General features: G+C 39.1%; 1 protein-coding gene across 2 annotated transcripts in view; it reads right to left on the bottom strand.

The window, feature by feature from the left end:
• The window catches only part of robo1 (roundabout, axon guidance receptor, homolog 1 (Drosophila)), a 368,894-nt gene that overhangs the window by 273,440 nt on the left and 67,928 nt on the right, over positions 1-27,526 (bottom strand). The window lies entirely within an intron of this gene.

Genomic DNA, 27,526 nt, shown 5'->3' with positions numbered 1-27,526 from the left:
TTCTCGAATCAAACTCATAATTTGCAAAACAGTAAGTGCATTTCTTAAAACAATTTTTACAAATAGCAAAACACCATGGATAACCTGCAAAAGCCACTCTCTTCCTCAAAATCCTTAGTTTATCTCTCAAAAGTACAGGCTTTCCTATAGCTCAAACAGTAGAGCATGGCGCTAGCAACGCCAAGGTCATGGGTTTGATTACCAGGGAAAGCAAGAACTGACAAAAATGTAAAATGTGTACCTTAAAATGCAATGTAAGTCGCTTTGGATAAAAGTGTCTGCCAAATGCATACATGTAAAATTGTAAAAGTAAATATCTGTGTCAATGAACATGTCAGTGCCATCAGAATGACAAGTCCTTGTGTCATTGTGTACGGATAAGACAGTCAGATTGTTTAGTCATGTTGTCAATATAACAGTTTACTCTGGAGGGATGTTCTGATGGAGACTATGGCTAAAGTTTTGATGACAATTATTACTCTTAAGTAAACTCTTACTGTTTGTACTGTATTTTATTGACAGAACATGTCATTGAGATACAAAAATGAAAAGACAGCACTCAATAGCACACACACACACACACACACACACACACACACACACACACACACACACACACACACACACACACACACACACACACACACACACAAAAAAAACCTAAAGAGGAAATGTGAACATAGGAAAAACTGTACATACGGTGCTATAGAAATATATATATATATATATATATATATATATATATATATATATATATATATATATATATATATATATATATATATATATATATATATATATATATATATATATATATATATATATATATATATACCTGCTAGTTGATGTTTCATGAGAAGCACCTTCGTTAGAGAAAGTCAAGATTCACCTGGGAGCAATTTACCAATTCAGGACAGATTTAGAAAAAAGTCTAATGGAAATATAGAAAGTATAGAAATATGCTTGACATATATTATGATAACTTGTTCAACCATTTTGCATGTAAAGACTTATGCTATGAGCTTGTGCCTAAATGTTGTGGGGGTGAGACTATTCAACAGAGACCTAATATAATACAATTTGATCAACATGTCATAAGCAACTGAGAAACAACAGAGAATTGTACATAATCATTTGCATGGATGTACCAAAGCATTTGCAACTTGTTCAAAGAAATGAGAAACTGCTTTTTTGATGTGCACAAGTGACACAATGATGTGAGTATTGAACAGGTAGTTTTGATAATTTAAATTCTGATCTGAGAAATGTACCAAAGCGACTGAGAAAAACTGTAATGTAAGAGATTCAGCCATAAATGTTTTGACCAGCAGAGAGCAGTGCTGAGACATACAGTAACCAGAGAAAAGAAAACCTCAAAATAAGAGTCCACAAACTTTCTTCCTAATTATGACTTTTTTGCACATATTGGGCTTATGAATTTATTTGGGTGGGGAGATTTTTACATGAGACTAGATTAATAGAATAATTATTCTAGTCTAGTATTAGAATAAAATAGAATAATTAACTTACATCGACAGACTTCAATATATTCACTGTCACGGAGAGCAGGAGATACCTCTTTTAACTCTCTGAATCTTTAGATATGGCTTTAGATAAAAACACTTCAGTGAACCTTTTGCTCCCAGTCGAGCGTTTCAATGTCAAAAAGCTCTCTTTGAATGAAAATACCTTAGGGTTCCTCAAAGAGTCATACTCTCCAAGGCATTTACAATGACTGCGTGCTCTCTGAAAAACTTTTTCAGTCAATCATTCATACAGTAGAGAGGGTCAATGAGGTTCTTTAGCGCCACTTTAGCGCCCATCTATCGTTTGCTGTTGCAACTGCAAGTCACCTTTAAACCAGTGGATGGCAGTATCTCACCAGGAGTCAAATTCTCAACAAAAGCTTTAAGAGAATAAACCTGAAGAGATTCTGTTCATGATCAGAAGTAGCATTTTATTATGTGTGCATTATAACCTGTAAAATATGACCAATGTGCTTCAATTACCAACAAAAAAAAGCACATTTAAGTATAGTAATAATTCCGTACAACCAACAATCATATTACCTTATTATAAACAATCACTGGTGCTGCAAAATAACTTTCTGTCTCATATTTGGAGACATTTTAAAATATAGCTTTCATATAGTTCCCTTATAGTTCCCTTTCATCCAGTACCTAGCAACCAACCAGAATACCTTAGCAACCGCCTCAACACACCTTAGCAACAGGGCCTCGAGTTTTGCCCCAGCAAGCACCACTCACAATTTCTTCAGGAATTGTACATTCTAGTTATCAATTACTATTTAAATAGTTGAACAATGGAATCTCACTTCAAGCTGCCACAGAACACAATAGCCAGACAGCAGCAGTTCCTTCACTCGACCGACAGAGGGCAGCGCTGCCTCGCATTGATTCGCCAGACGGCTGACTCCAGTCCCGACAGACGACCCGAGCTTTACCTCACCCTTAAACAGGCAATCATAGCGTTTCATTGGGACTAATTACCGTCTTTCTTCAAAAAGCAAAATGTGAATGATTGATGCAGTTTGTTTTCAAATTAACATCCACAATGGCTCCTTTAGCGCATGGTGAGACTAATTGGGGTAAGTAAATACACATACATCCATAATGCAAATACCCCGGGTGAGCTGGAATACATAACGCCGAGGCTGTCTGGCGGCGACCTCGCTTTCATTAATAAGCTCGTAAACCCTCGGAGGGGAGAAGAGGATTCATTTAGGGGTGGATCAATGGGGCGCTACGGTGAGGGTGAGATCTTTATACCGCGGGACTGGCTTAACGTTAGTTCAGCCGCTGTGAATAAAAAGTTCAGGATAAAAAGTTGATCCTTGGAAATCTTATTTACCCTATGTTGTATTTCATCAAAGAGTTTCACATGGGGGAGAGTGGGACATACGGTAAAGCGGGGGTTAGTTGTAACACACGGTTCAAAACTTTCCACACATGCCAGGATGACGAAAGGTAATGTATTTACTAGTTGCCATAGCAACATTTTTAAGAGGGAGAAAGAGAGAAAATGGGAAAAAATGTGTTTAATTAAAATAAGTCAAATCTTATATTAAGCTATCTGTTATTTAATAGTTGTTTATTAATGTTGATCTAACTAGCATAAGACAGGAGCCATGTTTAAATCCCGGAAATTCATTATTCGTACATTATCACCTAAATAAAATAAATACAATTTTGTCTGTTTTATTTAATGATTTATTATAAGGGCAATAAATAAATAAAACAGACAGAATTTTATTTATACATAAATAACATAAACATGTGACAATGCAGAATACAAAAGAAAATGTTGAGAGGGAAACAAACAACATTATGCAGCCTGACTTCCATTAATTGTACTCTCTATGGACAAAAAACCTTCTTCCTTTATGTTTCACAGAAGAAGAAAAAAAGTCATGCAGGTTTGGGTGAATTATCCCTTTAAAGGATACCCTCAAGCCATCCTATGTGTATATGACTTTATTTTTTCAGATGAGCACAATCACAGTTATATGAAAAAAAGTGAATGGGGCTCGTGAGTTTTAAGCTCAAAAAAGTGTGTCCATCCATTATAAAAGTACTCCACACGCCTCTGGGGAGTTCATAAAGACCTTCTGAAGCAAAGTGATGTGGAAAATATCCATATTTAACACGCTATAAAGCAAGATAACTATCTTCTGCCTGACCGTCTTCCGTATTGAACTTATGGAAAAGAGTAACTGGCACGACGTTACACTTTTGTCGTAAGTTCAATACAGAAAACGGTCTGGTGGAAGACTTTATAACGTGTTAAATATGGATATTTTTCTTACACAAATGCATCGCTTTGCTTCAAAAGGCCTTTATTAACTCCCCGGAGCCGTGTGGAGTACTTTTATAATGGATGGATACACTTTTATGAGCTTCAAACTCGTTCACTGCCATTATAAAGTTTGGATTAGCGAGGACATTTTTAATATAACTCAGATTGTGTTCGTCTGAAAGAAGAAAGTCATGACTTGAGGGTGAGTAAATCATAGGGTCCTTTTTTATTTTTGGGTGAACTATCTCTTTAATATAACTCTAATTGTGTTCATCAGAAAGAAGAAAGTCATATACACACATGGGATGTGTATATGACTTTCACCAAATCTTGGGCTACTTTCATTTTAAACTTTTTTTTTGTTTTGTTTTGTTTTGTTTAACTATTTCTATTAAAGATATTTTGAAAAATAATGGGGTCCAAAAACTAGGAAACAACAACTTGTGTATTTATTCCACATATGTGTAAGTGTCCTATTATCACAATACAACGGAAATTCTATAATACTACTGCGAAATAAAATCCAAATGGTTAATTAGATTCCATCCTGTGATCCTGTACATTTAACTCCAAAATTAAATTATCAAACTATAACAAAATGATAAAAAAAACACACTAATCCCAATAAAACAAGATAAGGCTTATATAATCGCAAACCAAGAATCCACATGCACTGACTGTGCAGTGCAAGACGGCAGCAATTTTTTACCTATAGCTCATTTGAAGGATTGCAGGGGCGTAGAGATGGATCGACGGCCGGTTGAGCGAGACATCCCAACAGTGTCCTGAGACATGTGCTGGCGGCGCCCTCTCAGTGGCAGTATGCAAATCTGCTGCTAAATTTCATTTTTCTAATCCCCTTAATCAGAAGCAGGGGAATAGGAGCCAGCTGCGAGGAACCTGTGTTAAGATGTAATTAAGCATCTGATTGAATTTCACCACATACCCAAAGAGGGTCCATGCCAGGGCGGGGAATGGCCCCGTGAGGGGGTATTCATGAGTGCATGAGGAGATGGGTGGAGGGGGCTGTTTTTACACATCAGTTTGATGGACTCCTAATGGGCCGGGGTGCGGCTGTAGACACTGCAAGCTAAATTTCTGCACATAGGGGATAAACAGCAAGCACCCGTGTTGATATGTGTGCTTTGTTTGGATGACATCTCACTCATTTCCCCCACAAAAAAATAGACAGAAATGCAGGTTTAATGTCATATAGTTGTAAAAGAATATGTTGTGTATATAGAAGTAATAGTCTGTCTGTCTGTCTCTCTCTCTCTCTCTCTCTCTCTCTCTCTCTCTCTCTCTCTCTCTCTCTCTCTCTCTCTCTCTCTCTCTCTCTCTCTCTCTCTCTATCTGTCTGTCTGTCTGTATATGTATATCTGTCTGTTTATCTGTCTGTCTGTCTATTTCTCTGTCTGTCTGTCTGTCTGTATATCTGTCTGTCTATCTGTGTGTCTGTCTGTCTGTCTGTATATCTGTCTATCTGTGTGTCTGTCTGTCTGTATATCTGTCTGTCTATCTGTATATCTGTCTGTCTATCTGTGTGTCTGTCTGTCTGTCTGTGTGTCTATCTGTCTGTGTGTCTATCTGTCTGTGTGTCTATCTGTCTGTCTGTCCGTCTGTCTGTATATCTGTCTGTCTATCTGTGTGTCTATCTGTCTTGTCTTGTGTCTGTCTGTCTGTCTGTCTATCTACAGTACATAACTAAACAAAATAATCATTTATTCACTTAAATATTCTTCAGGGATATCATTCTACAACACAACCAACATACTAACAGACTAACAGGGAAAGATTTAAACTCTTGGTTCTTTATTTATACACACACACACACACACACACACACACACACACACACACACACACACACACACACACAAACACACACACACACACACACACACACACACACACACACACACACACACACACACATGATTCTAATTTCTGGCTGAAATTCCCTTTTGTTCAGATGGAGGCAGATGAAACGTAGAGGCGCAGTAGGAGGTTTGGAGAGGGGAGGAGAGCAGAGGGATGTTAAACTTGCTCAGGTGGCTTTGGGACAGAGAGGGCTTGGGGGAAGGGGGCAGATCTATTACGCTTCTCTTTTATCAGTGCCAACCGATCCGCGCCCCACCTGTGGCACCCCGCACGACACCGCCGGCCGTGACCCCGCAGCGACCGAGTTAACAGGCGGATCTGTGCTGCCACCCGCTCGCTGTCTGTGCCGTCTCATATGCCACTCCTGAGGGTTATCAGCTGAGACCGCCGCCCCTCCCTCCACGTTCACTCGTTTTCTACGGCTATAAGAGCCCCCACGTGGAGTGAAGTGACATTCACACTCGGGTGGAGAAGGCGACACGTTGCCACTGGATGGGGGACTCCCCGCCGACCCGAGACAAAAGCTCACGCTTTTCATCTTTACGCACTCGGTTTTTCTCCCTGACGTAGTTTTTATAGACTCAAACTCGGATTCTTTTAATCTCTTCCCGAGAGGAAAGGATGAACGGTAGCAGGTGGTCAGTCTACTTCTGCTGTATGGAAACTTGCAAGATCCATCCCTAGAGCAGTCAAAGCAATACTCTCTTTTAAATCCCAAACAAATGCAATCTTTCTTTTTCTTTCTTTTTGCATAAGTATAGGGTAAATATACTCTATAAAACCATTAATACTGAGAAAATACAAGCAGCATTTTAAAATCCCCCTAAAAAGCATGGCTCATTTGACACACTCTTCATTCTGATGAAAACCTACAGAAAGCGGTGCTTTAGGTATATCCAGTGTTTTACCAGATGTGAAAGTGGCATTGATTTTCCTCAATTGTGTTTGCGCCGTGTTGGCCTATTAGATATAGATTCTCCTCGACGGCCATCTCGACACTTCTTAAAGTGACGTCCTTTCGATAAAACTGTCTCAGGGTTTTTCAATAAAGCCATGTGTCAAAAACAGCCTCAGTGAGACTCAATAATGCCATTCAATGAGCTCAGAGGCCTCAACGCTCGAATGATGCTGCAGTCAAACCAAGACAAGACAAATGATACCGACCCTTAAACATAAACTACCCTGACTGTACACTAGAAAGGAGAGAGGAAATAATACAAATATTGTTTTGGGTGAAATAGTTCAAAAGCACATCTGTTTATATAATATATATAAGCCATTTATTTCCCATTTCCAGGAAGGAAAAATATGTAATCACATCAATTCCTAAAGTTTAAAAATCGTTGCTTAGTAAACTCCAAAAATCCTGTCAAAAGTCAGCAGATCGAACTAAATCTCCCCTAAAGAACACAACATCCGCACAAGCTCCCAATTTTTTTTTCCCTCGGATAGATTTAAGGCGGGAAATTCATCAAGCAGAGCAGCTTAATCCACAACCGTGAGGGGTGATTCCAAATAGGTTTTATGGCTATTGTATTATCTAAGCCGCAAAATGTCATTGGAGACGCCGAATCTCCATTTGCTGGCATATTCTGTTAAGGTCAAAGCTTTTAAAATGGATTCTTTGACATCAGCCACTGAGCTACTGCCTGAGACACGACAGTAATCGAAAAAAAAGACGCCACACACGAGTGGCTTGAGGAGCCATTTTAATAATCGGATTGGATGTTGGAAGTGTCACTGCGTCCCTGTTGCAAGAAGAATAAACTGCACTTGAATGTACATTGGATATAGTCTTTAGGGCCGTTTCCTCTGACGAATGGAAAATCTCCCTGCCCAGAAGACATTTGCAGCACAGCTATAGAAGGACCAATGTGTGTTATTACGGAGAATGATGGCTGTTCTTTTGGCATTGTTGTTTCATTAGATTTTAGAGGCTTCAGAGCTAAACTGAGGACAATGCTACTTGTGTAAACCAGAGAAATCACAATACAGTATAATCTGCCACAAAAGGTTGTAGTGAATGTGGTGTGACACAAGGATTACATGCATGGGTATTTCTTCAGCTATGGACACTTTTGGCCCTAGGTCTGGGACAAGGGTAAAAAAATCTTTACAAATACAGCAATTTGGAAATAGAAATAAAAATATAGCTTTGCATTTAACAGGGTTCAAGTGCTTTAATCCCCTACATAAAAAGTTTGTTTAATTTAGCAAGCATATACCCAACTAGATTAGCCTGGATGCCAGCCGAACTCAGCCCCGCCCACAACATTTGAGCTTGGGCAGTTCGTTCTGGACTTGAGTAATTCTTAGTTGCCTGCTAAAATTAGCATTCCTGGGTCTATATATCACATAATTGAGGTCGCTTTACCCCGCGGACATGGAAAACCACAATACTTGGCATAACAGTTTAGTTGAGTTCTGTTGACATTTAAAAATAACGTTATGTGTCGCTTCGTTGCTCTGATTGGTTGTAGGTCTATCCAAATGAGGTCTTTCCTGGTTCGGTTGAAACATGCCCCATAATCACAGCCCAATAGAGCAGTATCATATTCTGTCTAGAATTGAGTATGATGAAGTCACCTAGATCATAGATGGAAAATAACATTTACAGCCAAAACAGGCAATTTACTAAGGGAATAAGTTAAAGGCTTTTTAACTGTTACTGAGGTAAAGCCAAAATCGGGCCAAAATAGTTAATGAAACTAGGTTTTTTAAATAATCTACAATATTTAACGAGCGACTGAATTGATAGTCCTAGAGGCAAAGTGGCTCAGAATGAGGAGTTCTAACATATGGTATGAATGGCAAAGGCATGTGCATAAAACGTATAGATTTAGGCACCTGAAAAACATGAAGGTGCCCGATTTCTTTCAAATTTATCACAGGCTTTTGGAGCGGTAGGTCAAGTAGGCCCTAGAGTTTAGTTCCGATCGGCCTCTGTTAACCTTGACCGACAACAGCTCAAAATTAATTGGCGATGACGATCGTGTTTTTCTAGATGCGCAAATGTCCTCAGACGATTGTGGCACCTTGGACAAAGACACCGCATACCAGTTGTCAAGTCAATCGGACTTACTGTTGAGTAACTACATTATCTCGTTCTGTTTAAGAGGGATAGCCGTTTTAGTAAAAGTGGCCACTCCCACATTTAATGGCGTCCCGTGGTGGACATTAATCGAAATTTTGATTTTTAAAAAATAATTATTGACATTCAGACTCCAGAGTATCTTTTTGCAGTTGTTTGGTTCGGATCATGCGAAAAACCTTGGACTAGTTTGCAAAAGTAGATTTTTTTTTTTTTTTTGTGGAAATTACTAAGACACTTAAGCCTGCAACAAACGGTTTAGGATTTATGAGCCATTACATACTTTTAATCGCTGTAGCGCCACCATCAGGCTGATCGGTGTGAGTCTTGGTGACGTTGTAGACTGGGTGTTACCACCATCCTTCAAAGTTTCAAGTCTCTACGACTTACGGTTTGGTCAGCCTGATCATTTTTATGGAAGAATCCTGATTCTTGGAAATGCTGACAATTAAAGTAGGCTAAACGCTTGAACCCCTAATGAGGTCCTTGCAAAAACATTTCCAATGCCTGTAGTTTGAATGAGACTTGTAGTTTCATATAACAAAAAGAAACCAATATAAAACTGTTTGGTTTAAAGGTGTCATGAACTGTCTTTTTAAACATTTTTATGGCCTCCTGTTGTCTGAGGTCAACTAATGATGTTCGTGCGGTTTTTACATTCAAAATCATCATAACTAATAAGTAATAGGCTATTTTATACACTGGTTTTGAGGCTCTCTCCCGTACGTTGGGTTTTGATGGGCGTGCCGCACTGAAGATTTGGAAGTAAATGCCAATGGCTAGGATTGGATAAGATTTACATTTTTAATGAGCTTCAGCTTCCATCAGTTCACATGAGGAAGGGGAGAGACTGTTGTTAAAGCGGCAACCTGAATGATTTTCTCGATCACAGGGCACGGAAACATCTTTATCAAACAAACACAATGATTTATTTCTCATCCACCCGCGATTGATTGGACTATTATTTTTATATTACACATAGCTGCAAACCGCGCACATACACACACACGTGCAAGTGTGCGCCTCCCTTCAAATGTCAAGTCGAGACAGATTCATTGGCCTGTCGGGCTTTGCGAGCCCTGGCCCATACGTGTCTGAGTCCATCATGCTATAGGTATGCTCTGTTAGACACGTACACACAAGCAAAACGATCTATAACAATGCAATACTATCACAGATCAAAACACGTTTTACTCACATAAGTGTGTTGCACCATTCCTGTCGGATCCAAATCCAGCATCGACCGGAGATTTGTTTACAATCGATCCAGCAGTGAACTGAAGTGAACATGTCTTCCCCACGTGAGCTGGAACTTCATTAAAAATAAAGTTCAACCACTAATTCCTAATTTTAGGATCTGAAGGAAGCTTATGCAGCGACTGTGTTCTTCCACAACCAGGAATAGTTCAATATCTTGCTATATTCGGCATGTTTATTGTTGTTGGCTAGCTAGCATGAGCCAATCAGCTCCATGAGTCGGTGAACGGGGCTACTGGATTAGACGTTCTGTAGAGGTATGTTTCGTAGCGATATGACGTAAGAATGAAGCACAGGGCCGTTTGCTGAGCCTGGTGTCTATAAAAGCTTTTCTTTGACTAACAAGGAAGTTTTCAGCTATGAAACTTAGAGAATATTCTTATATTACTATGACCTTTTATATATCAACAGCTCAAGGGAAAGTTGATTTCTCAATTCATCACCCTTTTAACAGAAAAGACCCTTAGTACATAATAATACTTATAATTGAAGAAACACTGGTATGTGTGGTCTTGGAGGAATAGTATCTAAAGCATATACTGTAGATGCATGAATCAGACACTTTGAATATGTGAGTAAGCGGAGGTTTATCCTGAGACACCAAGTTTCCCTGTAGCAAAAGAGAGCTGCGTAAGAAAGACCCCATAGTACACGAACATTACAATTACTTCAACTTTAAGATCATCTGTACCTCTAGACGAGGAGGATTTGTCTTTTGAAAGAACATTTGGCCATTGTTTGCAACATTTTGATTGTTTTTTTGGTTGCAAAAACAATATGGGAACAATAAAAAAAATCATCAACATATCACACTGAAGAATCTTCCTCGCAGCAGAGCTTCTATTACCTCTATTTCTTTCTCTGCTAAATTATCGATCTCTTCTGGCTCATAAACATCATATATTCTATAACATGAGAAGACACCGGGGACTGCAGGTCATACTGTAAATAAAGACAAACACCGGCATGTTGCCTTTTGGGAGACAATATGGCTAGACGGGTATATTAACCGTAGAGAAGCCGAACTCATTAAGTTGGGTCTCGTGGCATATTAGTGGCAAGGAAGGTGACAGAGAATTAATCTTCACGCTTGCGAATTCGTCACACTCGTTTCCTGACGACCTAATGACACTTTTATCATAACTCTTTATTACCATTCCAGAACCTAAACTCGAAATTATGTAAATGCAGCGACGTCGCACACTCTGAACGCCGTTGTGTTTGTTGGCTGTTTGCTCAAGCGTGAATCCAATTCCTCTCAGTGTCCTCATTAATAAATTGCTTGGTTATGGTTTGACTAACCGTCCAGAGGACCAGACGCGCAGGAAGGTTTCCAGAAATCATCTAATTTTTGGACTTTTGTGTCATTGCCTCAAACATGCAATCCTCTTGCTAATGCAACCCTGGATCATCATCACGGGGCCGCAGTTGTCCAACACAATTACTAGGTTATGGTTCAGCCGAAGCTTAATCACGGCTGGAGTCTCCTGTCTCTGGTTTTAATGTTGTACTTCACAGCCTGTAGAATAGGATTTTTTAGAGAGTCTTAGAGAGTAGGAAAGAAAAGATTGATGGAGTTGGACATCCATATTTATAGCTGTTTTTGTCCTTCACGTTCACAGAATACAGAATGCCGCTGTTGATTCTATCAGTCTGTGAGAGATTTGGAATCTATTTGAGCAGGTTCGAGGTCACAAACACTCTTTATGATAATTTCCCTACAGTCTCACCTCATGTTAGAGATTTATAAACCTTGAGCCTGTTTTTTGATTCTTCAATGACAATGTAACCAAATAAATAACTTATCTATGTGTGCCATCCACCTACCCACCCATCCATCCATCCATCCATCCATCTAGTATAAATATTAAAACATTTTCTGCCCTTCCTATATTGTGATTCTACACAATACTGCCACTGTTGGCATAACCTAAATGCAACAAAAACAGAATCCTTAAAAAAGCTGTACGTGCATCAAGGCCAGTAAGAGTGCGCAGACCTGTCCTTGTGTGTAGGGTCTGTGCATGGAAACAAAAGCCACTGCAGTGCAGGGAAAACTCTCAACAGTAAACATACAACAGCTGTCTCCACTGGGCTCATCTGGACAGGCGTCGACCATCGGACGTGCTGCCCTCTGTTTACATAGTCAGTGCTGAGTTTACCGAACAAACTCTGGCCAGAGGGACAGATGGGGGGTGGAGGTCCGGCCGTTGTTTGCCATCCTTCCAGATGGGGAGACGGCCCGGGAGAAAGAGAGAGAGACAAAGAGTGAGTCCAAGAGGGAGAGAAAGAGAGCAGGGGAAAGGACAGTTGGACCAGGAGTGATCAAAAGCACTGAGTAAGCATGTAGGCGAGGCTGCGGAAGAGGAGGATTTATCACGCCATATGATTTTATGGCCACGGATGAACTCTGTGTGCAAGAATTGCACCCTTCATGCTCCATGTACCATGTGCACAGGTCCTGTTAGGGCCAACTGTAGAAGCTGCTATTTTTATGAAAACATAATATAGTTGCAGAGTTTTATGTTCGCCAACGGTTTTATATGTGTTCTGTTTCTTTAATAAAACAACAGGGCTGTACATAACACCTTAAATTAGCAATAAAGGCACCTCATTGCTTGTTTTATTGTTGCACTGGGCATAATATATAATAAAATAATCATTGCTGTAGTGTTAGACACAGGCAAAAGCACATTAATCAGTATTTTAACTTTTCCCACCAGCGTTTTTGAAAAGGTGCCTTCCAGCACCTGGATTTTTGAGTATTTTCATGAACATTTCATAGCCCCCACTATACTTTTTTATATTTTTATATTTTATTGTTGTATGAATATTGGAACATGCATGCAAATGTCCAAAGAAATAACAAACCCTCTGCTTTTAAACAACAACAACAACAACAACAAAATAAACATTTTATTCTAGCTTCATGTTTCCTTTTTTATCAACACTTGAATATGGGTGTTTCATAAAAAAGCAACATGCTGAGAAAATATTAGATTCAGAAGGATGATCAAAACATACAGTGCACCTGCAAAGTATTCACAGTGCTTCACTTTTTACACATTTTGTTATGTTACAGCCATACTCCAAAATGGATTAAATTCATTATTTTACTCAGAATTCTTCAAACAATACCTCACAATGACAATGTACTAAGCATGCAAATGTATTAAAAATAAAAAAATAAAATGTACACAAGTATTCACAGCCTTTGCTATGACTCAAAATTGAGCGCAAGTGCATCCTGTTTACACTAATCAACCTTGAGATGTTTCTGCAACCTGAGTGGAGTCCACCTGTGGTAAATTCAGTGGATTGGACATGATTTGGAAAGGCGCACACCTTTCTTTATAAGGTCCCACAGCTAACAGTGCATGTCAGAGCACAAACCAAGCCATGAAGTCCAAGGAATTGTCTGTAGACCTCTGAGACAGGACTCTATCGACGCACAGATATGGGGAAGGGTACAGGTGTTTTTTTCCTGCAGCATTAAAGGTCCCAATGAGCACCGTGGCCTCCCTCATCATTCGTAAAAGGAAGAATTTTGAAACCACCAGGACTCTGTCTAGAGCTGGCTGCCCAGGCAAACTGAGTGATCGGGGAAGAAGGGCCTTAGTTAGGGAGGTGACTAAAAGCCTAGTTCACACTGCCTGATTTTTGCCCCGATTTTGAGTCGCCGACAGGTTTTGCGGGATCCCCGGCAAATGCCCGAGATCATAGGCAAATCGGTGCTCATGCACGCGAGTGACAATCACGCAGTGTGAATAATCAACGACGCGGTCAGAGAGAATCGCAGATGAGTCGCCGACGCCGATGAGATGTTTGGCAGGCTAAATATCTGGACCTGTCGGCGATGGAAACTCCTGCTGTGTGAATTGCGTTCTGACTAAAAATTACATCGGTGATGACCGACAGCCATACGGGGCAGCAGGAGGTTCAGGGAGGAGTTATAGAGCAGAATATTAGTATTTTAATAGATATATTTAAAATGCTATCAAACAGAAACAAAGGCCAAGCATTTGCACATCCAGCCACAGCAGCAGCCCATTACAAAATTGTTTATTTACTCAAACTGTCTTTGCAGAACACAATCCTGGCTCCCTCTGTCTCGCCAACAATTTCTTCCGCCATAATCTTTTTTCTTTTTCTCCACAAATCAGCGCACATACAGTTTGAAGCAAACTTTGTGTAGTTTATCATTTTTAATAACAATTCCAAGTCTCGCGCGAGAACTGCGGTCTGACACACTTGTGATCTTGCGTTGTTTACTTGTCACATCGCACGTGTAGTTGGGAAATGTAGTTTGCGCACCGGAGAGAGACAGTTGTCGGCGATTTTCCTCTTGTTCAGAAGAAAAACCTCTGCAGAACTCCATCAATTAAGCCTGTATGGTAGAGTGGCCAGACGACTCATGACAGCCCGCTTGGAGTTCGCTAAAAGGCACCTGAAGGACTTGTTGACCATGAGAAACAAAATTATCCTGTTTGATAAAACAAAGATTGAACTCTTTGGCCTGAATGGCAAGAGTCATGTCTGGAGGAAACCAGGCACCACTCATCATCTGGCCAGTACCATCAGTACTATACCTACTAACACCTACAGTGAACCCTAAGGTTGTGGCAGCAGGATAAGGTGGTGGGGATATTTTTCAGCGGCATTAACAGGGAGACTAGTCAGAACTGAGGGAAAGATGAATGCAGGCAATGTATAGATACATCCTTGATGTAAACCTGCTCCAGACTTGAACCCTGATTAACCATCTCTGGAGAAATCTTAAAATGACTATGCACTGACACTCCCCATCCAACCTGATGGAGCTTGAGAGGTCCTGCAAAGAAGAATGGGAGAAACTGACCAAAAATAAGCTGAACACAGAATGAAAAAAAAAAAAAAAAAAAAAACACAAAAAGTATACCAAATCCATCAACACCTCCAAAACTTCACAGTCATATAGCTCATCCTGGGCGGACATTTCAGTTATGTTAGGCAGTTTTGATTTATATGCTGTTTAATATGGTTTATCACTTTATTTTACATATGCATCTGCTTACATATGCAACTGCTTATAATATTGCTTGTTTCTGCTATTTCTTCACCTGTGCTTTGATCAGGAGATTCAGTACTCTTTCAGAAAAAGTGTAACAGCGCACCCTACCGCATAACAGTGAAAACACAAAGCTGGAAATTTCTGTCAATGGTGAGGAAAGAGTTGATGGCGTTTGCTAAGGCAAGAATCACTATTGTTTCTCATTCTGAAGATTATGTGGTTTTCAAATCTATATGTAAATTGAATGTATTAAAGTGTACTGCATAACTCAGGCCTTTATCATTTCTCTCAAGAAATTAATTTAATGCAGAAAAAACATTTGTGAATATGTACCTTTAATTAAAGATCGTCATATGAACAAATGTATCACGAATCTAAAGTACATCAGAGTAACAGTTGTTCATTTCGAATTGGACATAACTGAAAAATGACTAACAGTTCAATGAGGGAGTTGTTTGTGAAAGCGACTCGAGTGAATCCGATTCAAACTGCTAACTCGAGCAAGGTCGAGACATCTCAGTTCACGACTTGTTCATTGTTGCAAGGAGACAAATGTGTGCACTATAAAGATATGATTACCTAACACCAAGATGCAAAAAGTTGTGAATGTATTAGTCTGTCCACTAGACTTTAAATGAACTTTTATAGAGCTTATTAATATGACCTGTATACCATGTATATTTTTGATTAACTCCCAGATTTAAATGTGTTAGTCACAAACAAAATATTTCTGTATGTGGCTACTGATATTTGACATATATTGGTAAGATAAAAGTGTAAATGACAATATACTGATTAATGTCTGGCCCCAGTGTGCACCCTATAAATATAAAAATAGGAAAACTTAAGGCACTGAATTGGCCCTTTTTTCTCTCTCTTTCCTCCCCTGTGATTTGTCTCTCTCTCCATCTTTACCGCTCTTAATGTTCCTCTCTCAATTGCACACACTCAATTCAAAACCCACAGGTACATATGAGCTCCAGGGCTCATGAAAGCACTGTTCCCTTTCCTCACCAGGTCGGGAGGTCAGTCCACCTGAGACGTCCTCCTCTCTGACTTTTTTACGCCGTAATGGGGAAGCAAGGGAGTGAGAAAGCAGCAGAGAGCACCTGTCTCCCCCGGCTAGCTTAATTGGATACCCATGACATTGGTACAAGCACATGCTTAACTGAAAGACCCAGGCCAGACGGTCGGTTTAAGGCTGAATAATTGACTTCATTTTAAAAATGGAGAAAGTCCCTCCAAATCTCCACCTTTAAAACTAGGTGATCATTATTTTTGAGCTAAAGGTCTTATCAGATGTCTTGGGATACTTTGTCCATGCGGAGAGAAACCTGGTTTAAATGTCTGGTTCGTTTGTCTTCTTGAAGCCGCCAGCTAGTGGTGCCGTTCAATTAGCCTAATTTGTTTTGACCAAAATGGTGCAAATCAGAATCTGCATTGTTTGAAAGGCCTGTAAGGTATAATAAAATAACCCATAAATTGACAGGTCAATTGCTTTAGAAAACTCAGGCTTAAACTGCTCAATTTGTACTGTTGGCAGCTCAGGGCTGAAGTAAGACGCTGCGTTGAGGTACGTGCTAATGTGTGTTAATACACTAAAAGCCCCCTGTCTGTCTGTGCCTGCGGATCGCTGGCGGTAAATCATCACGTGTCAGCTTTGGTCCAAGGTCTGTGTCAGCCCACTGGACCCAGATTAAATTAGTTGTCAAGTCTAATTGTACAGGACTTATAGTGTAAGATATGAGGAGAAATACACCACATCAGCATTAAAATGAAGAATATCCTGGGTTAAATACAAGTTAAGCTCTATCCACAGCATTTGAGGATGAAAATATCAGCTAGTACAAAAAACATCTTGATGATGGGGCAAACGTACACTTCCATTGTAAGTCTTTTACTGCAAAAAAAAAAAAGATAATTGCCACAGATGCTGTCAATACAGCTTAACTAGTATTTAACCTTGAATATTTCTTCAATATATTTTGATTCCTTTAGCAAGGAATCAACCTGGACCTGGTCACATTAGGTGCTTACAGGTATGAGAACCTCAGACTACGCCACCTGTTGGTTATAATCTTTAATAATAGTTTATAGATGAACTCATGAAGACATGCTTAAACATACACTGGCATCATGTGGCATGCACTGTTGTGATGGGTCTACTCTGCTCTGATTGGTCAGATGGCCCAGTCTGTTGTGATTGGCCAGATGGCCCAGTCTGTTGTGATTGGTTTACTCTGCTCTGATTGGTCAGATGGCCCAGTCTGTTGTGGTTGGTCTACTCTGTTCTGATTGGTCAGATGGCTCAGTCTGTTGTGGTAGGTCTACTCTGCTCTGATTGGTCAGATGGCCCAGTCTGTTGTGGTTGGTCTACTCTGCTCTGATTGGTCAAATGGCCCAGTCTCTTTTGATTGGTCTACTTTTCTCTGATTGGTCAAATGGCCCAGTCTGTTGTGATTGGTTTACTCCGCTCTGATGGTCATATGTTGTGACTGGTCTACCGCTAACAGTGCGTGTTGGAAACGCATCACCTAATCCCAAATCTGAATTTTAGCTCCGGAGGCTTCCACAGTGATACGAACTGTATCCAGCATGATTCCATCCTCATCCTTTCCAAGCGCATGCAAAGTAGATTTTCAGTGCTAAAAATAGCATCTTCTCAACATGTCGACAACATGAACTCATCCAGGTATCAGCTGCAACTACTGTGTTTGAGGGAGGGTTCTGCACTCACAGGAACTGCAGGACCGATCAGGTTTCTTCTGGTAGCGTTGAGAAACTCTGGTGTACTTTGGACGAGAGCGGGCGGTACGGGAGTCTTTGACAACAGGGTATCCGCACTTGAATTTCAAGTGAACAAAACGTTCTGCAATGAGGGCACTCACACAGTTCCCTGTTTTCTGCCTTGGCAATACATGTTCTTGCATCCCATCCATGAGAGCATCATTAGAGAGAACATTCAGCCTTTGTTGATTGGTCAGATGGCCCAGTCTTGTGATTGATCTACTCTGCTCTGATGGTCAGATGGCCCAGAATTCAGAATTCAGCAGCCAGGATTGTTACCCACTCACGTATCTGATCATATCACTCCTATTCTTTTTCAATTGCACTGGCTTCCTGTCCGTAACCACGTACATTACAAAATCATACTCCTTACACATAAAGCTCTAAACAATTTGGCACCTGATTATCTTTCGGACCTTCTTCATCTGTATACTCTCCTGTTCATTCTCTGAGATCATCTAAGGCAGAACTATTGTCTGTTCCAAATTTCAAGCTGAGCTCTTTTGGTGGTAGGGCTTTTAGTCGTGCAGCTCCCAAGTTATGGAACTCTCTTACTCATTCGACAGTCGGATTCAGTTTCCCAATTTAAAGTTCAGATAAAAACACATCTGTTTAGATTAGCTTTTAATGATATGATTGATTGATTGATTGATTGGTTCATGTGTAAGTTGTGTTTTGTTTGCTTTATATTTTATTATCTTCTATATCTTGTCTGTGCGGTGTCCTTGAGTGTCCTGAAAGGCGCCTTTAAATAAAAGGTATTATTTGGTCGGATTTTGGAGGAGAAACGTTCAGTAATGAAACTTTCATCAGTCAGCAACATTCTGTTCTTACATGGATGTTAGAAAAATATTCCATTTCACAGTAGCTATAGCTAGTAAGCTGACAGTTTTGATTTATTTGTATTTTTGGCTTATAATACTGATTGACAGATGTCATATTTGATTTAGCCTATTTTTCTCTGTGACATTTTTTACGGTGTTGAAAGTATTATGATAAGACAGAAACAACAAATACAAATTGTGTAAGCACACATTTTAAATTTGTTACCCCAGTTGCTCTCTCTTTAGGGGAAATTTATATCTGGAATGAGGTCTAAATTTAGCGGGATCGGTCGGGTCAGGAAGAAAACATTCTAAGCGGTAAGTGGGTGAACACAGGCCTGCGCAGACCTCAAGGTCAAAGCAGATGTGTGAGGGTAGCCAATGTAGACCATAAGGTAGAAATATGTAGATGTGTTACATTTTCACTTTTTGTACCGGTTTGTAACAGGAAGTGAGACTGGAATTGCTTACAACTCGTTTTGGTAGTTCATAATCAATTCTTTATTTTAGGAGACTTTATTTGTCATGCACTTTGATCTTTAGAACTCTGCAGACCTTTTTACATTCACAAACATCTATATTACACACTGCATGAAAGGTACCATTTGAAAAAGCATAACTAAGATCAATGACACACATATGAATTTAAAAGATACCATGAAAAACTAGACTTATGTCATAGTCAACCTATGCTTGCTTTACTATCATAATGAGAAACACAGATAATTACACCCCTAAATATGTATTAACATCTAATACCTGTTTATCTATTACAGAGGCCCAAAATGTATTCCGTCCGATGCAGACCTCTGGGAACATGTGAATGACAAATCTGCCGTCAGCAGAAACATCTTCATCAGTATTGAAATTCTCAGAACAGGGATTCATTACGGGCTCCTGATGCTACGGGTTCTACAGACGAGCGCGGACAAAGGCCAGCGCTAGACAATCGATCCTTCTCTGCCATCAATTTCGCTACTTATTCTGGCCCTCGACACAGGGATTATTCTTTTGGGCCGAACCCCAAAGTGGCCCACTGACTGATGGGAAATCAATACGGAAGGGCCGAATTCTCAGAAGTGCTGTGGGAAGAGAGGAGACTCATATGATGTCAGAGATTGGGATAGAAAAACGCTTGTCAGTGGAGAAATGAAGATGTGACAAGAGCTTGACGGAGTGAGAAGTGTGAAAGAGTCAGGAGCTTCTATTCACACACCAGCAAGCAAATGAGAGTTACACAGAGAAACAAAAGAACATAGATGAGCTCTCTTTACAATATCTCAATTGTTTTTCCTAGATAGTAAGATTAACGTTGCACACAGTGATTTCCTTCCTCGTTAAAAAAGGTTTTACACAGAGAATAAGATGAAGTCATATTAGTAGTCTAACAAGTTTACACCAGAAGGACTGTATCATTTGGGGCCTGGAAAAAGTGTCCCCCTTTAATTACCCTTTATAATCATAAAAGGGTAAATGGGACACCCTATAGATCTGGGGTAGGCAAATCTGGCCCTTGAGATCCATCCCTAATCAGACATACCTAATCAAGCTCTTCAGGATTGATAGAAAGCTAAAGTCAGGTGAACTTTATCTGAGTTGGAGCTAAACTCTGCAAAGTCAGTGCTTAAAAGAAACAAAACTGAGAACTCCAAGTCTCCTGAGTTTTAAGACAGCAACATCTGATGAATAAAATCTTTATCTGGGAAAAATAAAAAAATGACGATTACTTAAAAAAATACTTGTTTTGCGCACACACTCACACACACACACACGCACGTGTGCTGAGTTAAGACATGTGCCATACAGCCCTTGTCTTTGTCTTCTGTCTACTTATTGATCTCAGTGTCTCTGAGGGATTCCAGACGATCACTGAGTCGTCAGAGAGGAATAAAAACCTATTAGACAAATAAATAGGTGTATAAATAAGTAATGCTCTGCTTGAGAAACGGGTGATGCCAGCACACGCACAGACGCGTAACCTTGACTCTGTGACACATGCACCGTCAGCTTTTTCTCCGTAAGGGTGAAGACGGCTGCCCTTTACCTCTCAACAGCTGTGGGGGCCTACACACACACACATACATACACACACTGACAAAATAGTGCACAAATGCCTCAAAATGCCACGTTGGCTTACTGTTCCAATTAAAGTGATATACTCTGGTCACATGACCACAGGAGTGGAATATTACATCTCAGCAAAAGACTGACTAGTAATTCTTTCACCGCAACAGAGATAGTAACAATGATTTGTTGGATGAATTTGCTCTTAAAGAGGTAGTTCATCCCAAAAATGAAAAGTCTGTCATTCACATGTAAGAAAAGACATTCTCGAGCCATGAGGGAATAATGGATGGCTTTCGGGTGAATACTGTCTTAGTAAAGAGTGTAAAATTATGTCATCATTCACTCACTTGGATGTTTCAAATCTACATTACATTAAAGGAGCAAGTAGACCAAATTTTATGTTTTTGAGCAAACTATTTTAATCTTTTCCTCAAATAAAGGTAAAATACAATTTCTGGTTAATGAATTAACAGCTTTTCTAGCCAAATTTGGGATCAAAACATTATTTCAAAACACACTTACAAAGAGTATTCCTAGCCAAAGCCATCCTTTTTTAAGGATATTTCAATTTGTAATGATATATTCATAATAATCACAATATATTAATTATATTAATGGAGATATTTCCAATCACATAAATATATGTAATTTTCCACTACATTCATTGGCCCTTAGATAACAAATACAACAGCATCAATGTGAATTAAAGATAAACGTAATAATAATAAATAATTATAATTTCTCTTTAGGTAAATCATTAATTTTATTTAAATAAATATATTTACTTAATCTAATATCTGGCATTGTACAACAATCAACAGATTAATTATTGACAAACACTAAAGCGAAATGTGTCCATAAAAAACATATAGAACTAGAAAAATGTATTCTGTCTTTAGAAATTTCCACCATTTTCCATGACCTTTTAAAATGTAATTATCGACCATGATGTCTCCAGGCCGGGAAATCACACAATTGGAATGTCCTGACATTTAAAAGTTTTCAAGAACGTACAAACCCAGTTTGTTGCAATTTTACAGTTCTTTATTGGAGATCAACAGTCATGGTCACCATATAATGTCATTGCAGGCAAAAGCGCAGCTTGACCATTCTGCTAAACATCTCGTTTTGAGCTCCATATAAGAAAGACCACATGAAAATGACTAAATGATGAGAGAATGACTTTTTCTTTTTTTACTTTAGGATGCACTACCACTTTAAGACTGTCTGGCCCTGTATTCTATATTTTTCTTGTGGAGCGTTAAGTGCCATCCACTCTGAGATGTCATTTTGCAACAGGGTGGGCTGGCCCTCCTCTGTTCACTATCTGATATACTCCAAGGACAGATGAAGTGATTACACAAGGCTTATGTGTGTGGTCTGCCAAAAAGGAAAGAGAATGTTCTGCCAAAGAGAAAGAGTGTCACACAAGTTTTGCTGGATAACACCTGTGTGTGTATGTGTGTGTGTGTGAAGAGAGCCGGACAGGATGACACCCTGGTGACAGAGTGATTAATGATCAGATACACAAAAGACCGTAGCTCTCCACCCGATAAGAGACCCACACCCCCCGAATCCACACAGACTAGCCACAATCCATACAGATCGAAGCCCCGCTTGGGCTGAAAGATTCAACGGGCCAATCAATGCCTGACCCTCCCACAGTTCATCTGATACCACAGCAACACCAGGAGGACGAAAGAGTGTCTATGGCTTCCTTCATACATGATGATACACCATTTCACAAATATGCATATGTGTGGTCATACAGGAATATTATTGCATGCTAAAAATAAAACTGAAAGCGACTGATTTAAAAACATATATAAACTAAACCAATTACATTTAAAGGGTTAGTTCACCCAAAAATGAAATTGATGTCATTAATGACCCTAATTTTGTTCCTCACCTGTAAGACCTTCGTTCATCTTCAGAACACAGTTAAAGATATTTTATATTTAGTCCGAGAGCGTATGGAAGTGTATGCACACTATACTGTCCATGTCAGAAAGGGATTAAAAACATCATCAAAGTAGTCCACATGTGACATCAGTCGGTTAATTAGAATCTCTTGAAACATTGAAAATACATTTAGGTCCAAAAGTAACAAAAACTACGACTTTATTCAGCATTTTCTTCTCTTCTGCATTTGTGTTCAATCCTCAAATAAAGATTCAAATGGTTGTAAATCAGCGTATTGATTAATGATTCGGATCGCTTGTCAAACTGCTGAAATCACGTTACATTGGCGATCCGAATCATGAATGAATACACTCATTCATAACCGTTCTAAAATGCATAATAATTCGAATTAACCGATGTCACATATGGATTACTTTGACAAGTGTTACCAATATAAAATATCTTAAACTGTGTTATGAAGATGAACAGAGGTCTTACGGGTGTGGAACGACATTAGGTTGAGTCATTAATGACATCAATTTCATTTTTGTGTGAACTAAACCTTTAATATAACTGTGTTACTGACAGACTGAGAAGAGAGGTGCAGCAATAATGTCAAATACATATTTGAAAAAAATTATGTGTTTTTGAACATTCAAGCATGAAAACTTCTGCCCAAAAACTATATCAAGAGCACTTAGTAAAAGGGAATTTAACTTTAACCCTTAAATGCATGAGTGTTTTGGCAATCATTCTTACATATTTGTGTCTTTAGCGACCGGGATTTTCTACTGTATATCTAACACAGATGGATCACAATAATATAAAGCTCTCCCGATAACAATTACAAAAGAGTAAAATAAAATATATTTTGTTATCTTTTGGAGCTCGCAAGGGTTCAGTTTGAGCAGATGTTTTGTCCCATCATCACTGTCCTCATCAGAGCTCATTTTCCAGGACATTCAGCATCTGGTTCATCACAATATCAAACAAATTCTCAAAACTATAATTTTCAATATCTTCAAAATCAATATTTTGATCGCTGACAGCTTCTTCACCATATCCAGCATCAGTGACAGTAACGTTTGATTGTGTTCAGTTCTTGCTCTGCTGTAAATCACTGAGCCATTTCGAGTGTTGCTGATGATTCTTCCTATTCTTTTGTTTTCTGCCTGCTGTGACTATGAGTGAAACTTCGCTTCATTATTGTGTATCAGACATTGACCACCTTGTGAAATAAAGGTGTATTGCACTTATTCAGACATCAAAGATTAGATTATTATTTTTCGTGTTATATTGTTTATAATAAATTGACTGAGGACTACTAAGAAGGTGGGTGTCTAACTTTAAAACTGTAGTGAATGACATTCACAAATTACATGTCTGTTACTGTCATTAATTTCTCACCCTCCTGTCGTTCCAAACCCATAAGGCTTCTCTTCATCTTCAGAACACAAATGAAGATATTTTTGATGAAATCTGAGAATTTTCTGACCCCTCCATAGACAGCTTTTAATTAACATGTTCAAGGCCAAGAAAGGTAGTGAAGACATTGTTTAAAATAGTCCCTGACTCCAGTGGTTCAAACTTAATTTAATGAAGCGACGAAAATACTTAATGTGTATGCGTCATGGTGCTCACGTGAACAGCGTAGGCATTCAACAGCATTCTGACATAGAAACCAGAAGAGCTGCACTGTGTTTAAAACATAAACTGCATAGAAAACTGGCACAGACGAGAAGAAATTGCTGAATAAAGTTGTCATTTCTAGGGGGGTTTTGAGCGCAAAAAGTATTATTGATGCTTCATAACATTAAGGTTGAACCACTGGCGTCACATTGACTATTTTAATGATGCCTTTAATACCTTTCTGGGCCTTAAAAGTGCTAATTAAATTGCTGCGCAATTCAATACCAGATGCGAGGCAAGTGTTTTTTCACACCGTGCAGTTGTAATTTTCATGTCCAGCACCACATTGTTTAAACATCTGTTCATGAAAATCTTGATTTGTGTTCCAAAGATGAACGATAAGGTCTTACTGGTTTGGAACGAAATGAGAATCAGTAATTAATGACAGAATTCATATTTTTGGGTGAACTAACCTAACCCTTTAAACTTTTGTTTGTATTGCTTTAAAGGAGGAGCACATGAGCATCTCATACGAGTCCAACATCCAAATCGCCACATATGCGACTCCTTTCAGCAGGTACACTACACACACATAAGCATTTATCTGATCTTCTGTGCAGTAGCCAATAAGTGTTTCAGTGTGTAGGCTGAAGTCCTGCGCTGAGAGACTCTCAGTAGAGCGTGTATTATTGAACATTACTCATCACACAGTCGCTCTAAAGATTCCCTGCCTCATTAGTGAACACACATTCAAACCATCAGCTCAGTCAGATGGTATTTCAGCAGAATCAATCTTCGTATCGGCTAACAGACGTGAACTAATTCCCCTGTTGTCCCATAAAGCAGGCTATATACATACATTTGTGAAAGACCATAAAAAAAAACCTTCCTTCAAACTAATGTAATCATATACACAGAAACAACTATAATCGGCAAAAGTTCCGAAAGCATCGGTCACATTGTTTGGCACACACAGGGAAGGACAGATGACCTGTGTTATCTCTCTATCTCTGTCTGTCTCTCTGTCACTGTGGCCCGTCAGTGAGATGACAGCGTGACATTAATGTGAAGGACAGATAGAAGCATGAGGAGCCTGTCTGATACAGACACGTGTGACGCCCCACAAACACACACACACACGTCTGAGGGTGTTTTACCGCATTTTAATTGTGCAGCAAATATGGCACACAATCAAATTTATGTCCTGACATATTATGTGTGTGTGTGTGCGTGTGTGTGCGTGTGTGTGCGTGTGTGTGTGTGTGTGTGTGTGTGTGTGTGTGTGTGTGTGTGTGTGTGTGTGTGTGTGTGTGTGTGTGTGTGGCATGTGCATGAAAGCCAGATCTCAAATATAATTGCAGTATTATTGTGACGTCTACTGTAACCTCTACTGCGTCTCATCTCTCTGATCTGTGAGGAGTTTCTCATCCTCAACATCCTTCAGACCTTCTGAATCGGGATGCGGGCCAATAACGTTTCGGCACTGTTTTGTCTCCGTCAGCACTGCATCTCTGCTGCTATAAAGCCAATGTCGTCCTGAAGTTCAAATCATGAAGTGTGTTTTAAGAGGGCTAAATGAAGTTGGGCTGGTCGATATATAAATACAGCTAAATGTATATATCAATATGTATGTATTTGCTCTGAATTGCTTTTGTTTTTCAGTCAGGGAAACATTATTTGTAATACCATCATAAGTCAATTTAAAATGTTTAATATAAAGACTAAAATGTAAAAAATGTATCAATATCACTAAATGAACTAAAATCAATTACAATATATTTATTTTATTTATACAAATCTAGAGCAAATATATAAATTGCTGTTTATTATTAAAAATAAACTTTTTATTTAATACATTTGGGAAACTTAATGGACCAATAAAAAGCACATTGATTATGATACTCGAAGGGCCCTATCATACACCTGGCACAATGCGATGCCAAGCGCAACGCAAGCTTTTTTCACCCTGATGCAGTTATAATTTTCACATCCAGCCCCACGTTGTTTAAATAGCAAATGCATCCGCACCCATCTGTTCGCCCATGGGTGGCTTTTTTGTGTTATTTAAAGAGTGCGTTAGTAATATGCAACTTCTCGCAAAATCTGCCATGTAAATAGGAAATCTGCCATGGTTCGAGCTCAACTAGCTTTTAAAGGGAATGGGAGTTAACTCAAAAAAATCAACCATGCGTAATTGAAGTTTGAAATTGAACTTTTAAGTTCACAATACTTTTTTTAAAGTTACAAATTAAGTTTATTACTCAAGGCAAAAGGTTTCCTCAATTTTTTAACTGAAGTCAAACTGATCACTTTTTACAGTGTAAGATGAATGTATAGGTTCTAAGGCCGGTGACACACTGGCTGTGTGGCGTGTGCATGGCGTTTATTATGCGTGTCAGCCGCGTGGCATTTTCTATGTTTTTGCACACCAGAAACGTGTCTGATGAGGCACTGCTGCTGCTCGGTGATGTACAGGGAAAGCCTTTACTTCATGTTTAACAGAAATATATAGCCTGATACAGCAAAGGCATCATCGGCAGTACTGATGGCTAAATATGCCACAGAATATTTCGTTCTGTATTGACAGGTGCAATATTTCAAAATTGATAATGATGTTTTATTATTATTATTACAATTAGGCCTATATCTGCATTTATGTTAACCTAGAGACTTTCAAACATCAAAATATAATTTATTAATATATATTTGTGTCAAAATGACAAATATATTTTCCTATTCTTTTTTGCCTGGAAACGCTTGCGTGTTGCGTGAAAAATAGCCGTCAGTTCTATTTCTAGCATGCACGTGTTGCATGGGAGCCGAAATAAAAACGGACACGCCACGCAACCAAGATGCTCACGCCACGCCTGCAGTGTGTCACCGACAAAAAGGGTGGCAATCGGTTATATGCAGTGTTTTACGTTCAGAAATGAAAAGTTTAAGTTACCAGAACTTTCAGATGTTGTATGTTGTACTCACACATTTTAATTGCTCCTAACTTCAAATATTTGAGTATGCTAATTTATATTTAACATGAAATGAACAATTATCAAAATGATCAATAGTTTTAGTAGTGGAAACTTGGCTAGCTTGAACTAGCTAATTCAACAAATGCTACCTTGCTAATTGGTAATACAATGCTTTGACAGTATTAGCATCAGCATAGCACTTTCTGAATAGCAATATAAAACATTTAACACATCTGTTGTCAAATCTCATGCT

The sequence above is a fragment of the Pseudorasbora parva genome, chromosome 8, assembly GCF_024679245.1.
Source record: "Pseudorasbora parva isolate DD20220531a chromosome 8, ASM2467924v1, whole genome shotgun sequence".
Taxonomy (NCBI): Eukaryota; Metazoa; Chordata; class Actinopteri; order Cypriniformes; family Gobionidae; genus Pseudorasbora; species Pseudorasbora parva.
The sequence above is the reverse complement of the archived record's forward strand: the minus strand, read 5'-3'. Positions and strand labels throughout refer to the sequence as shown.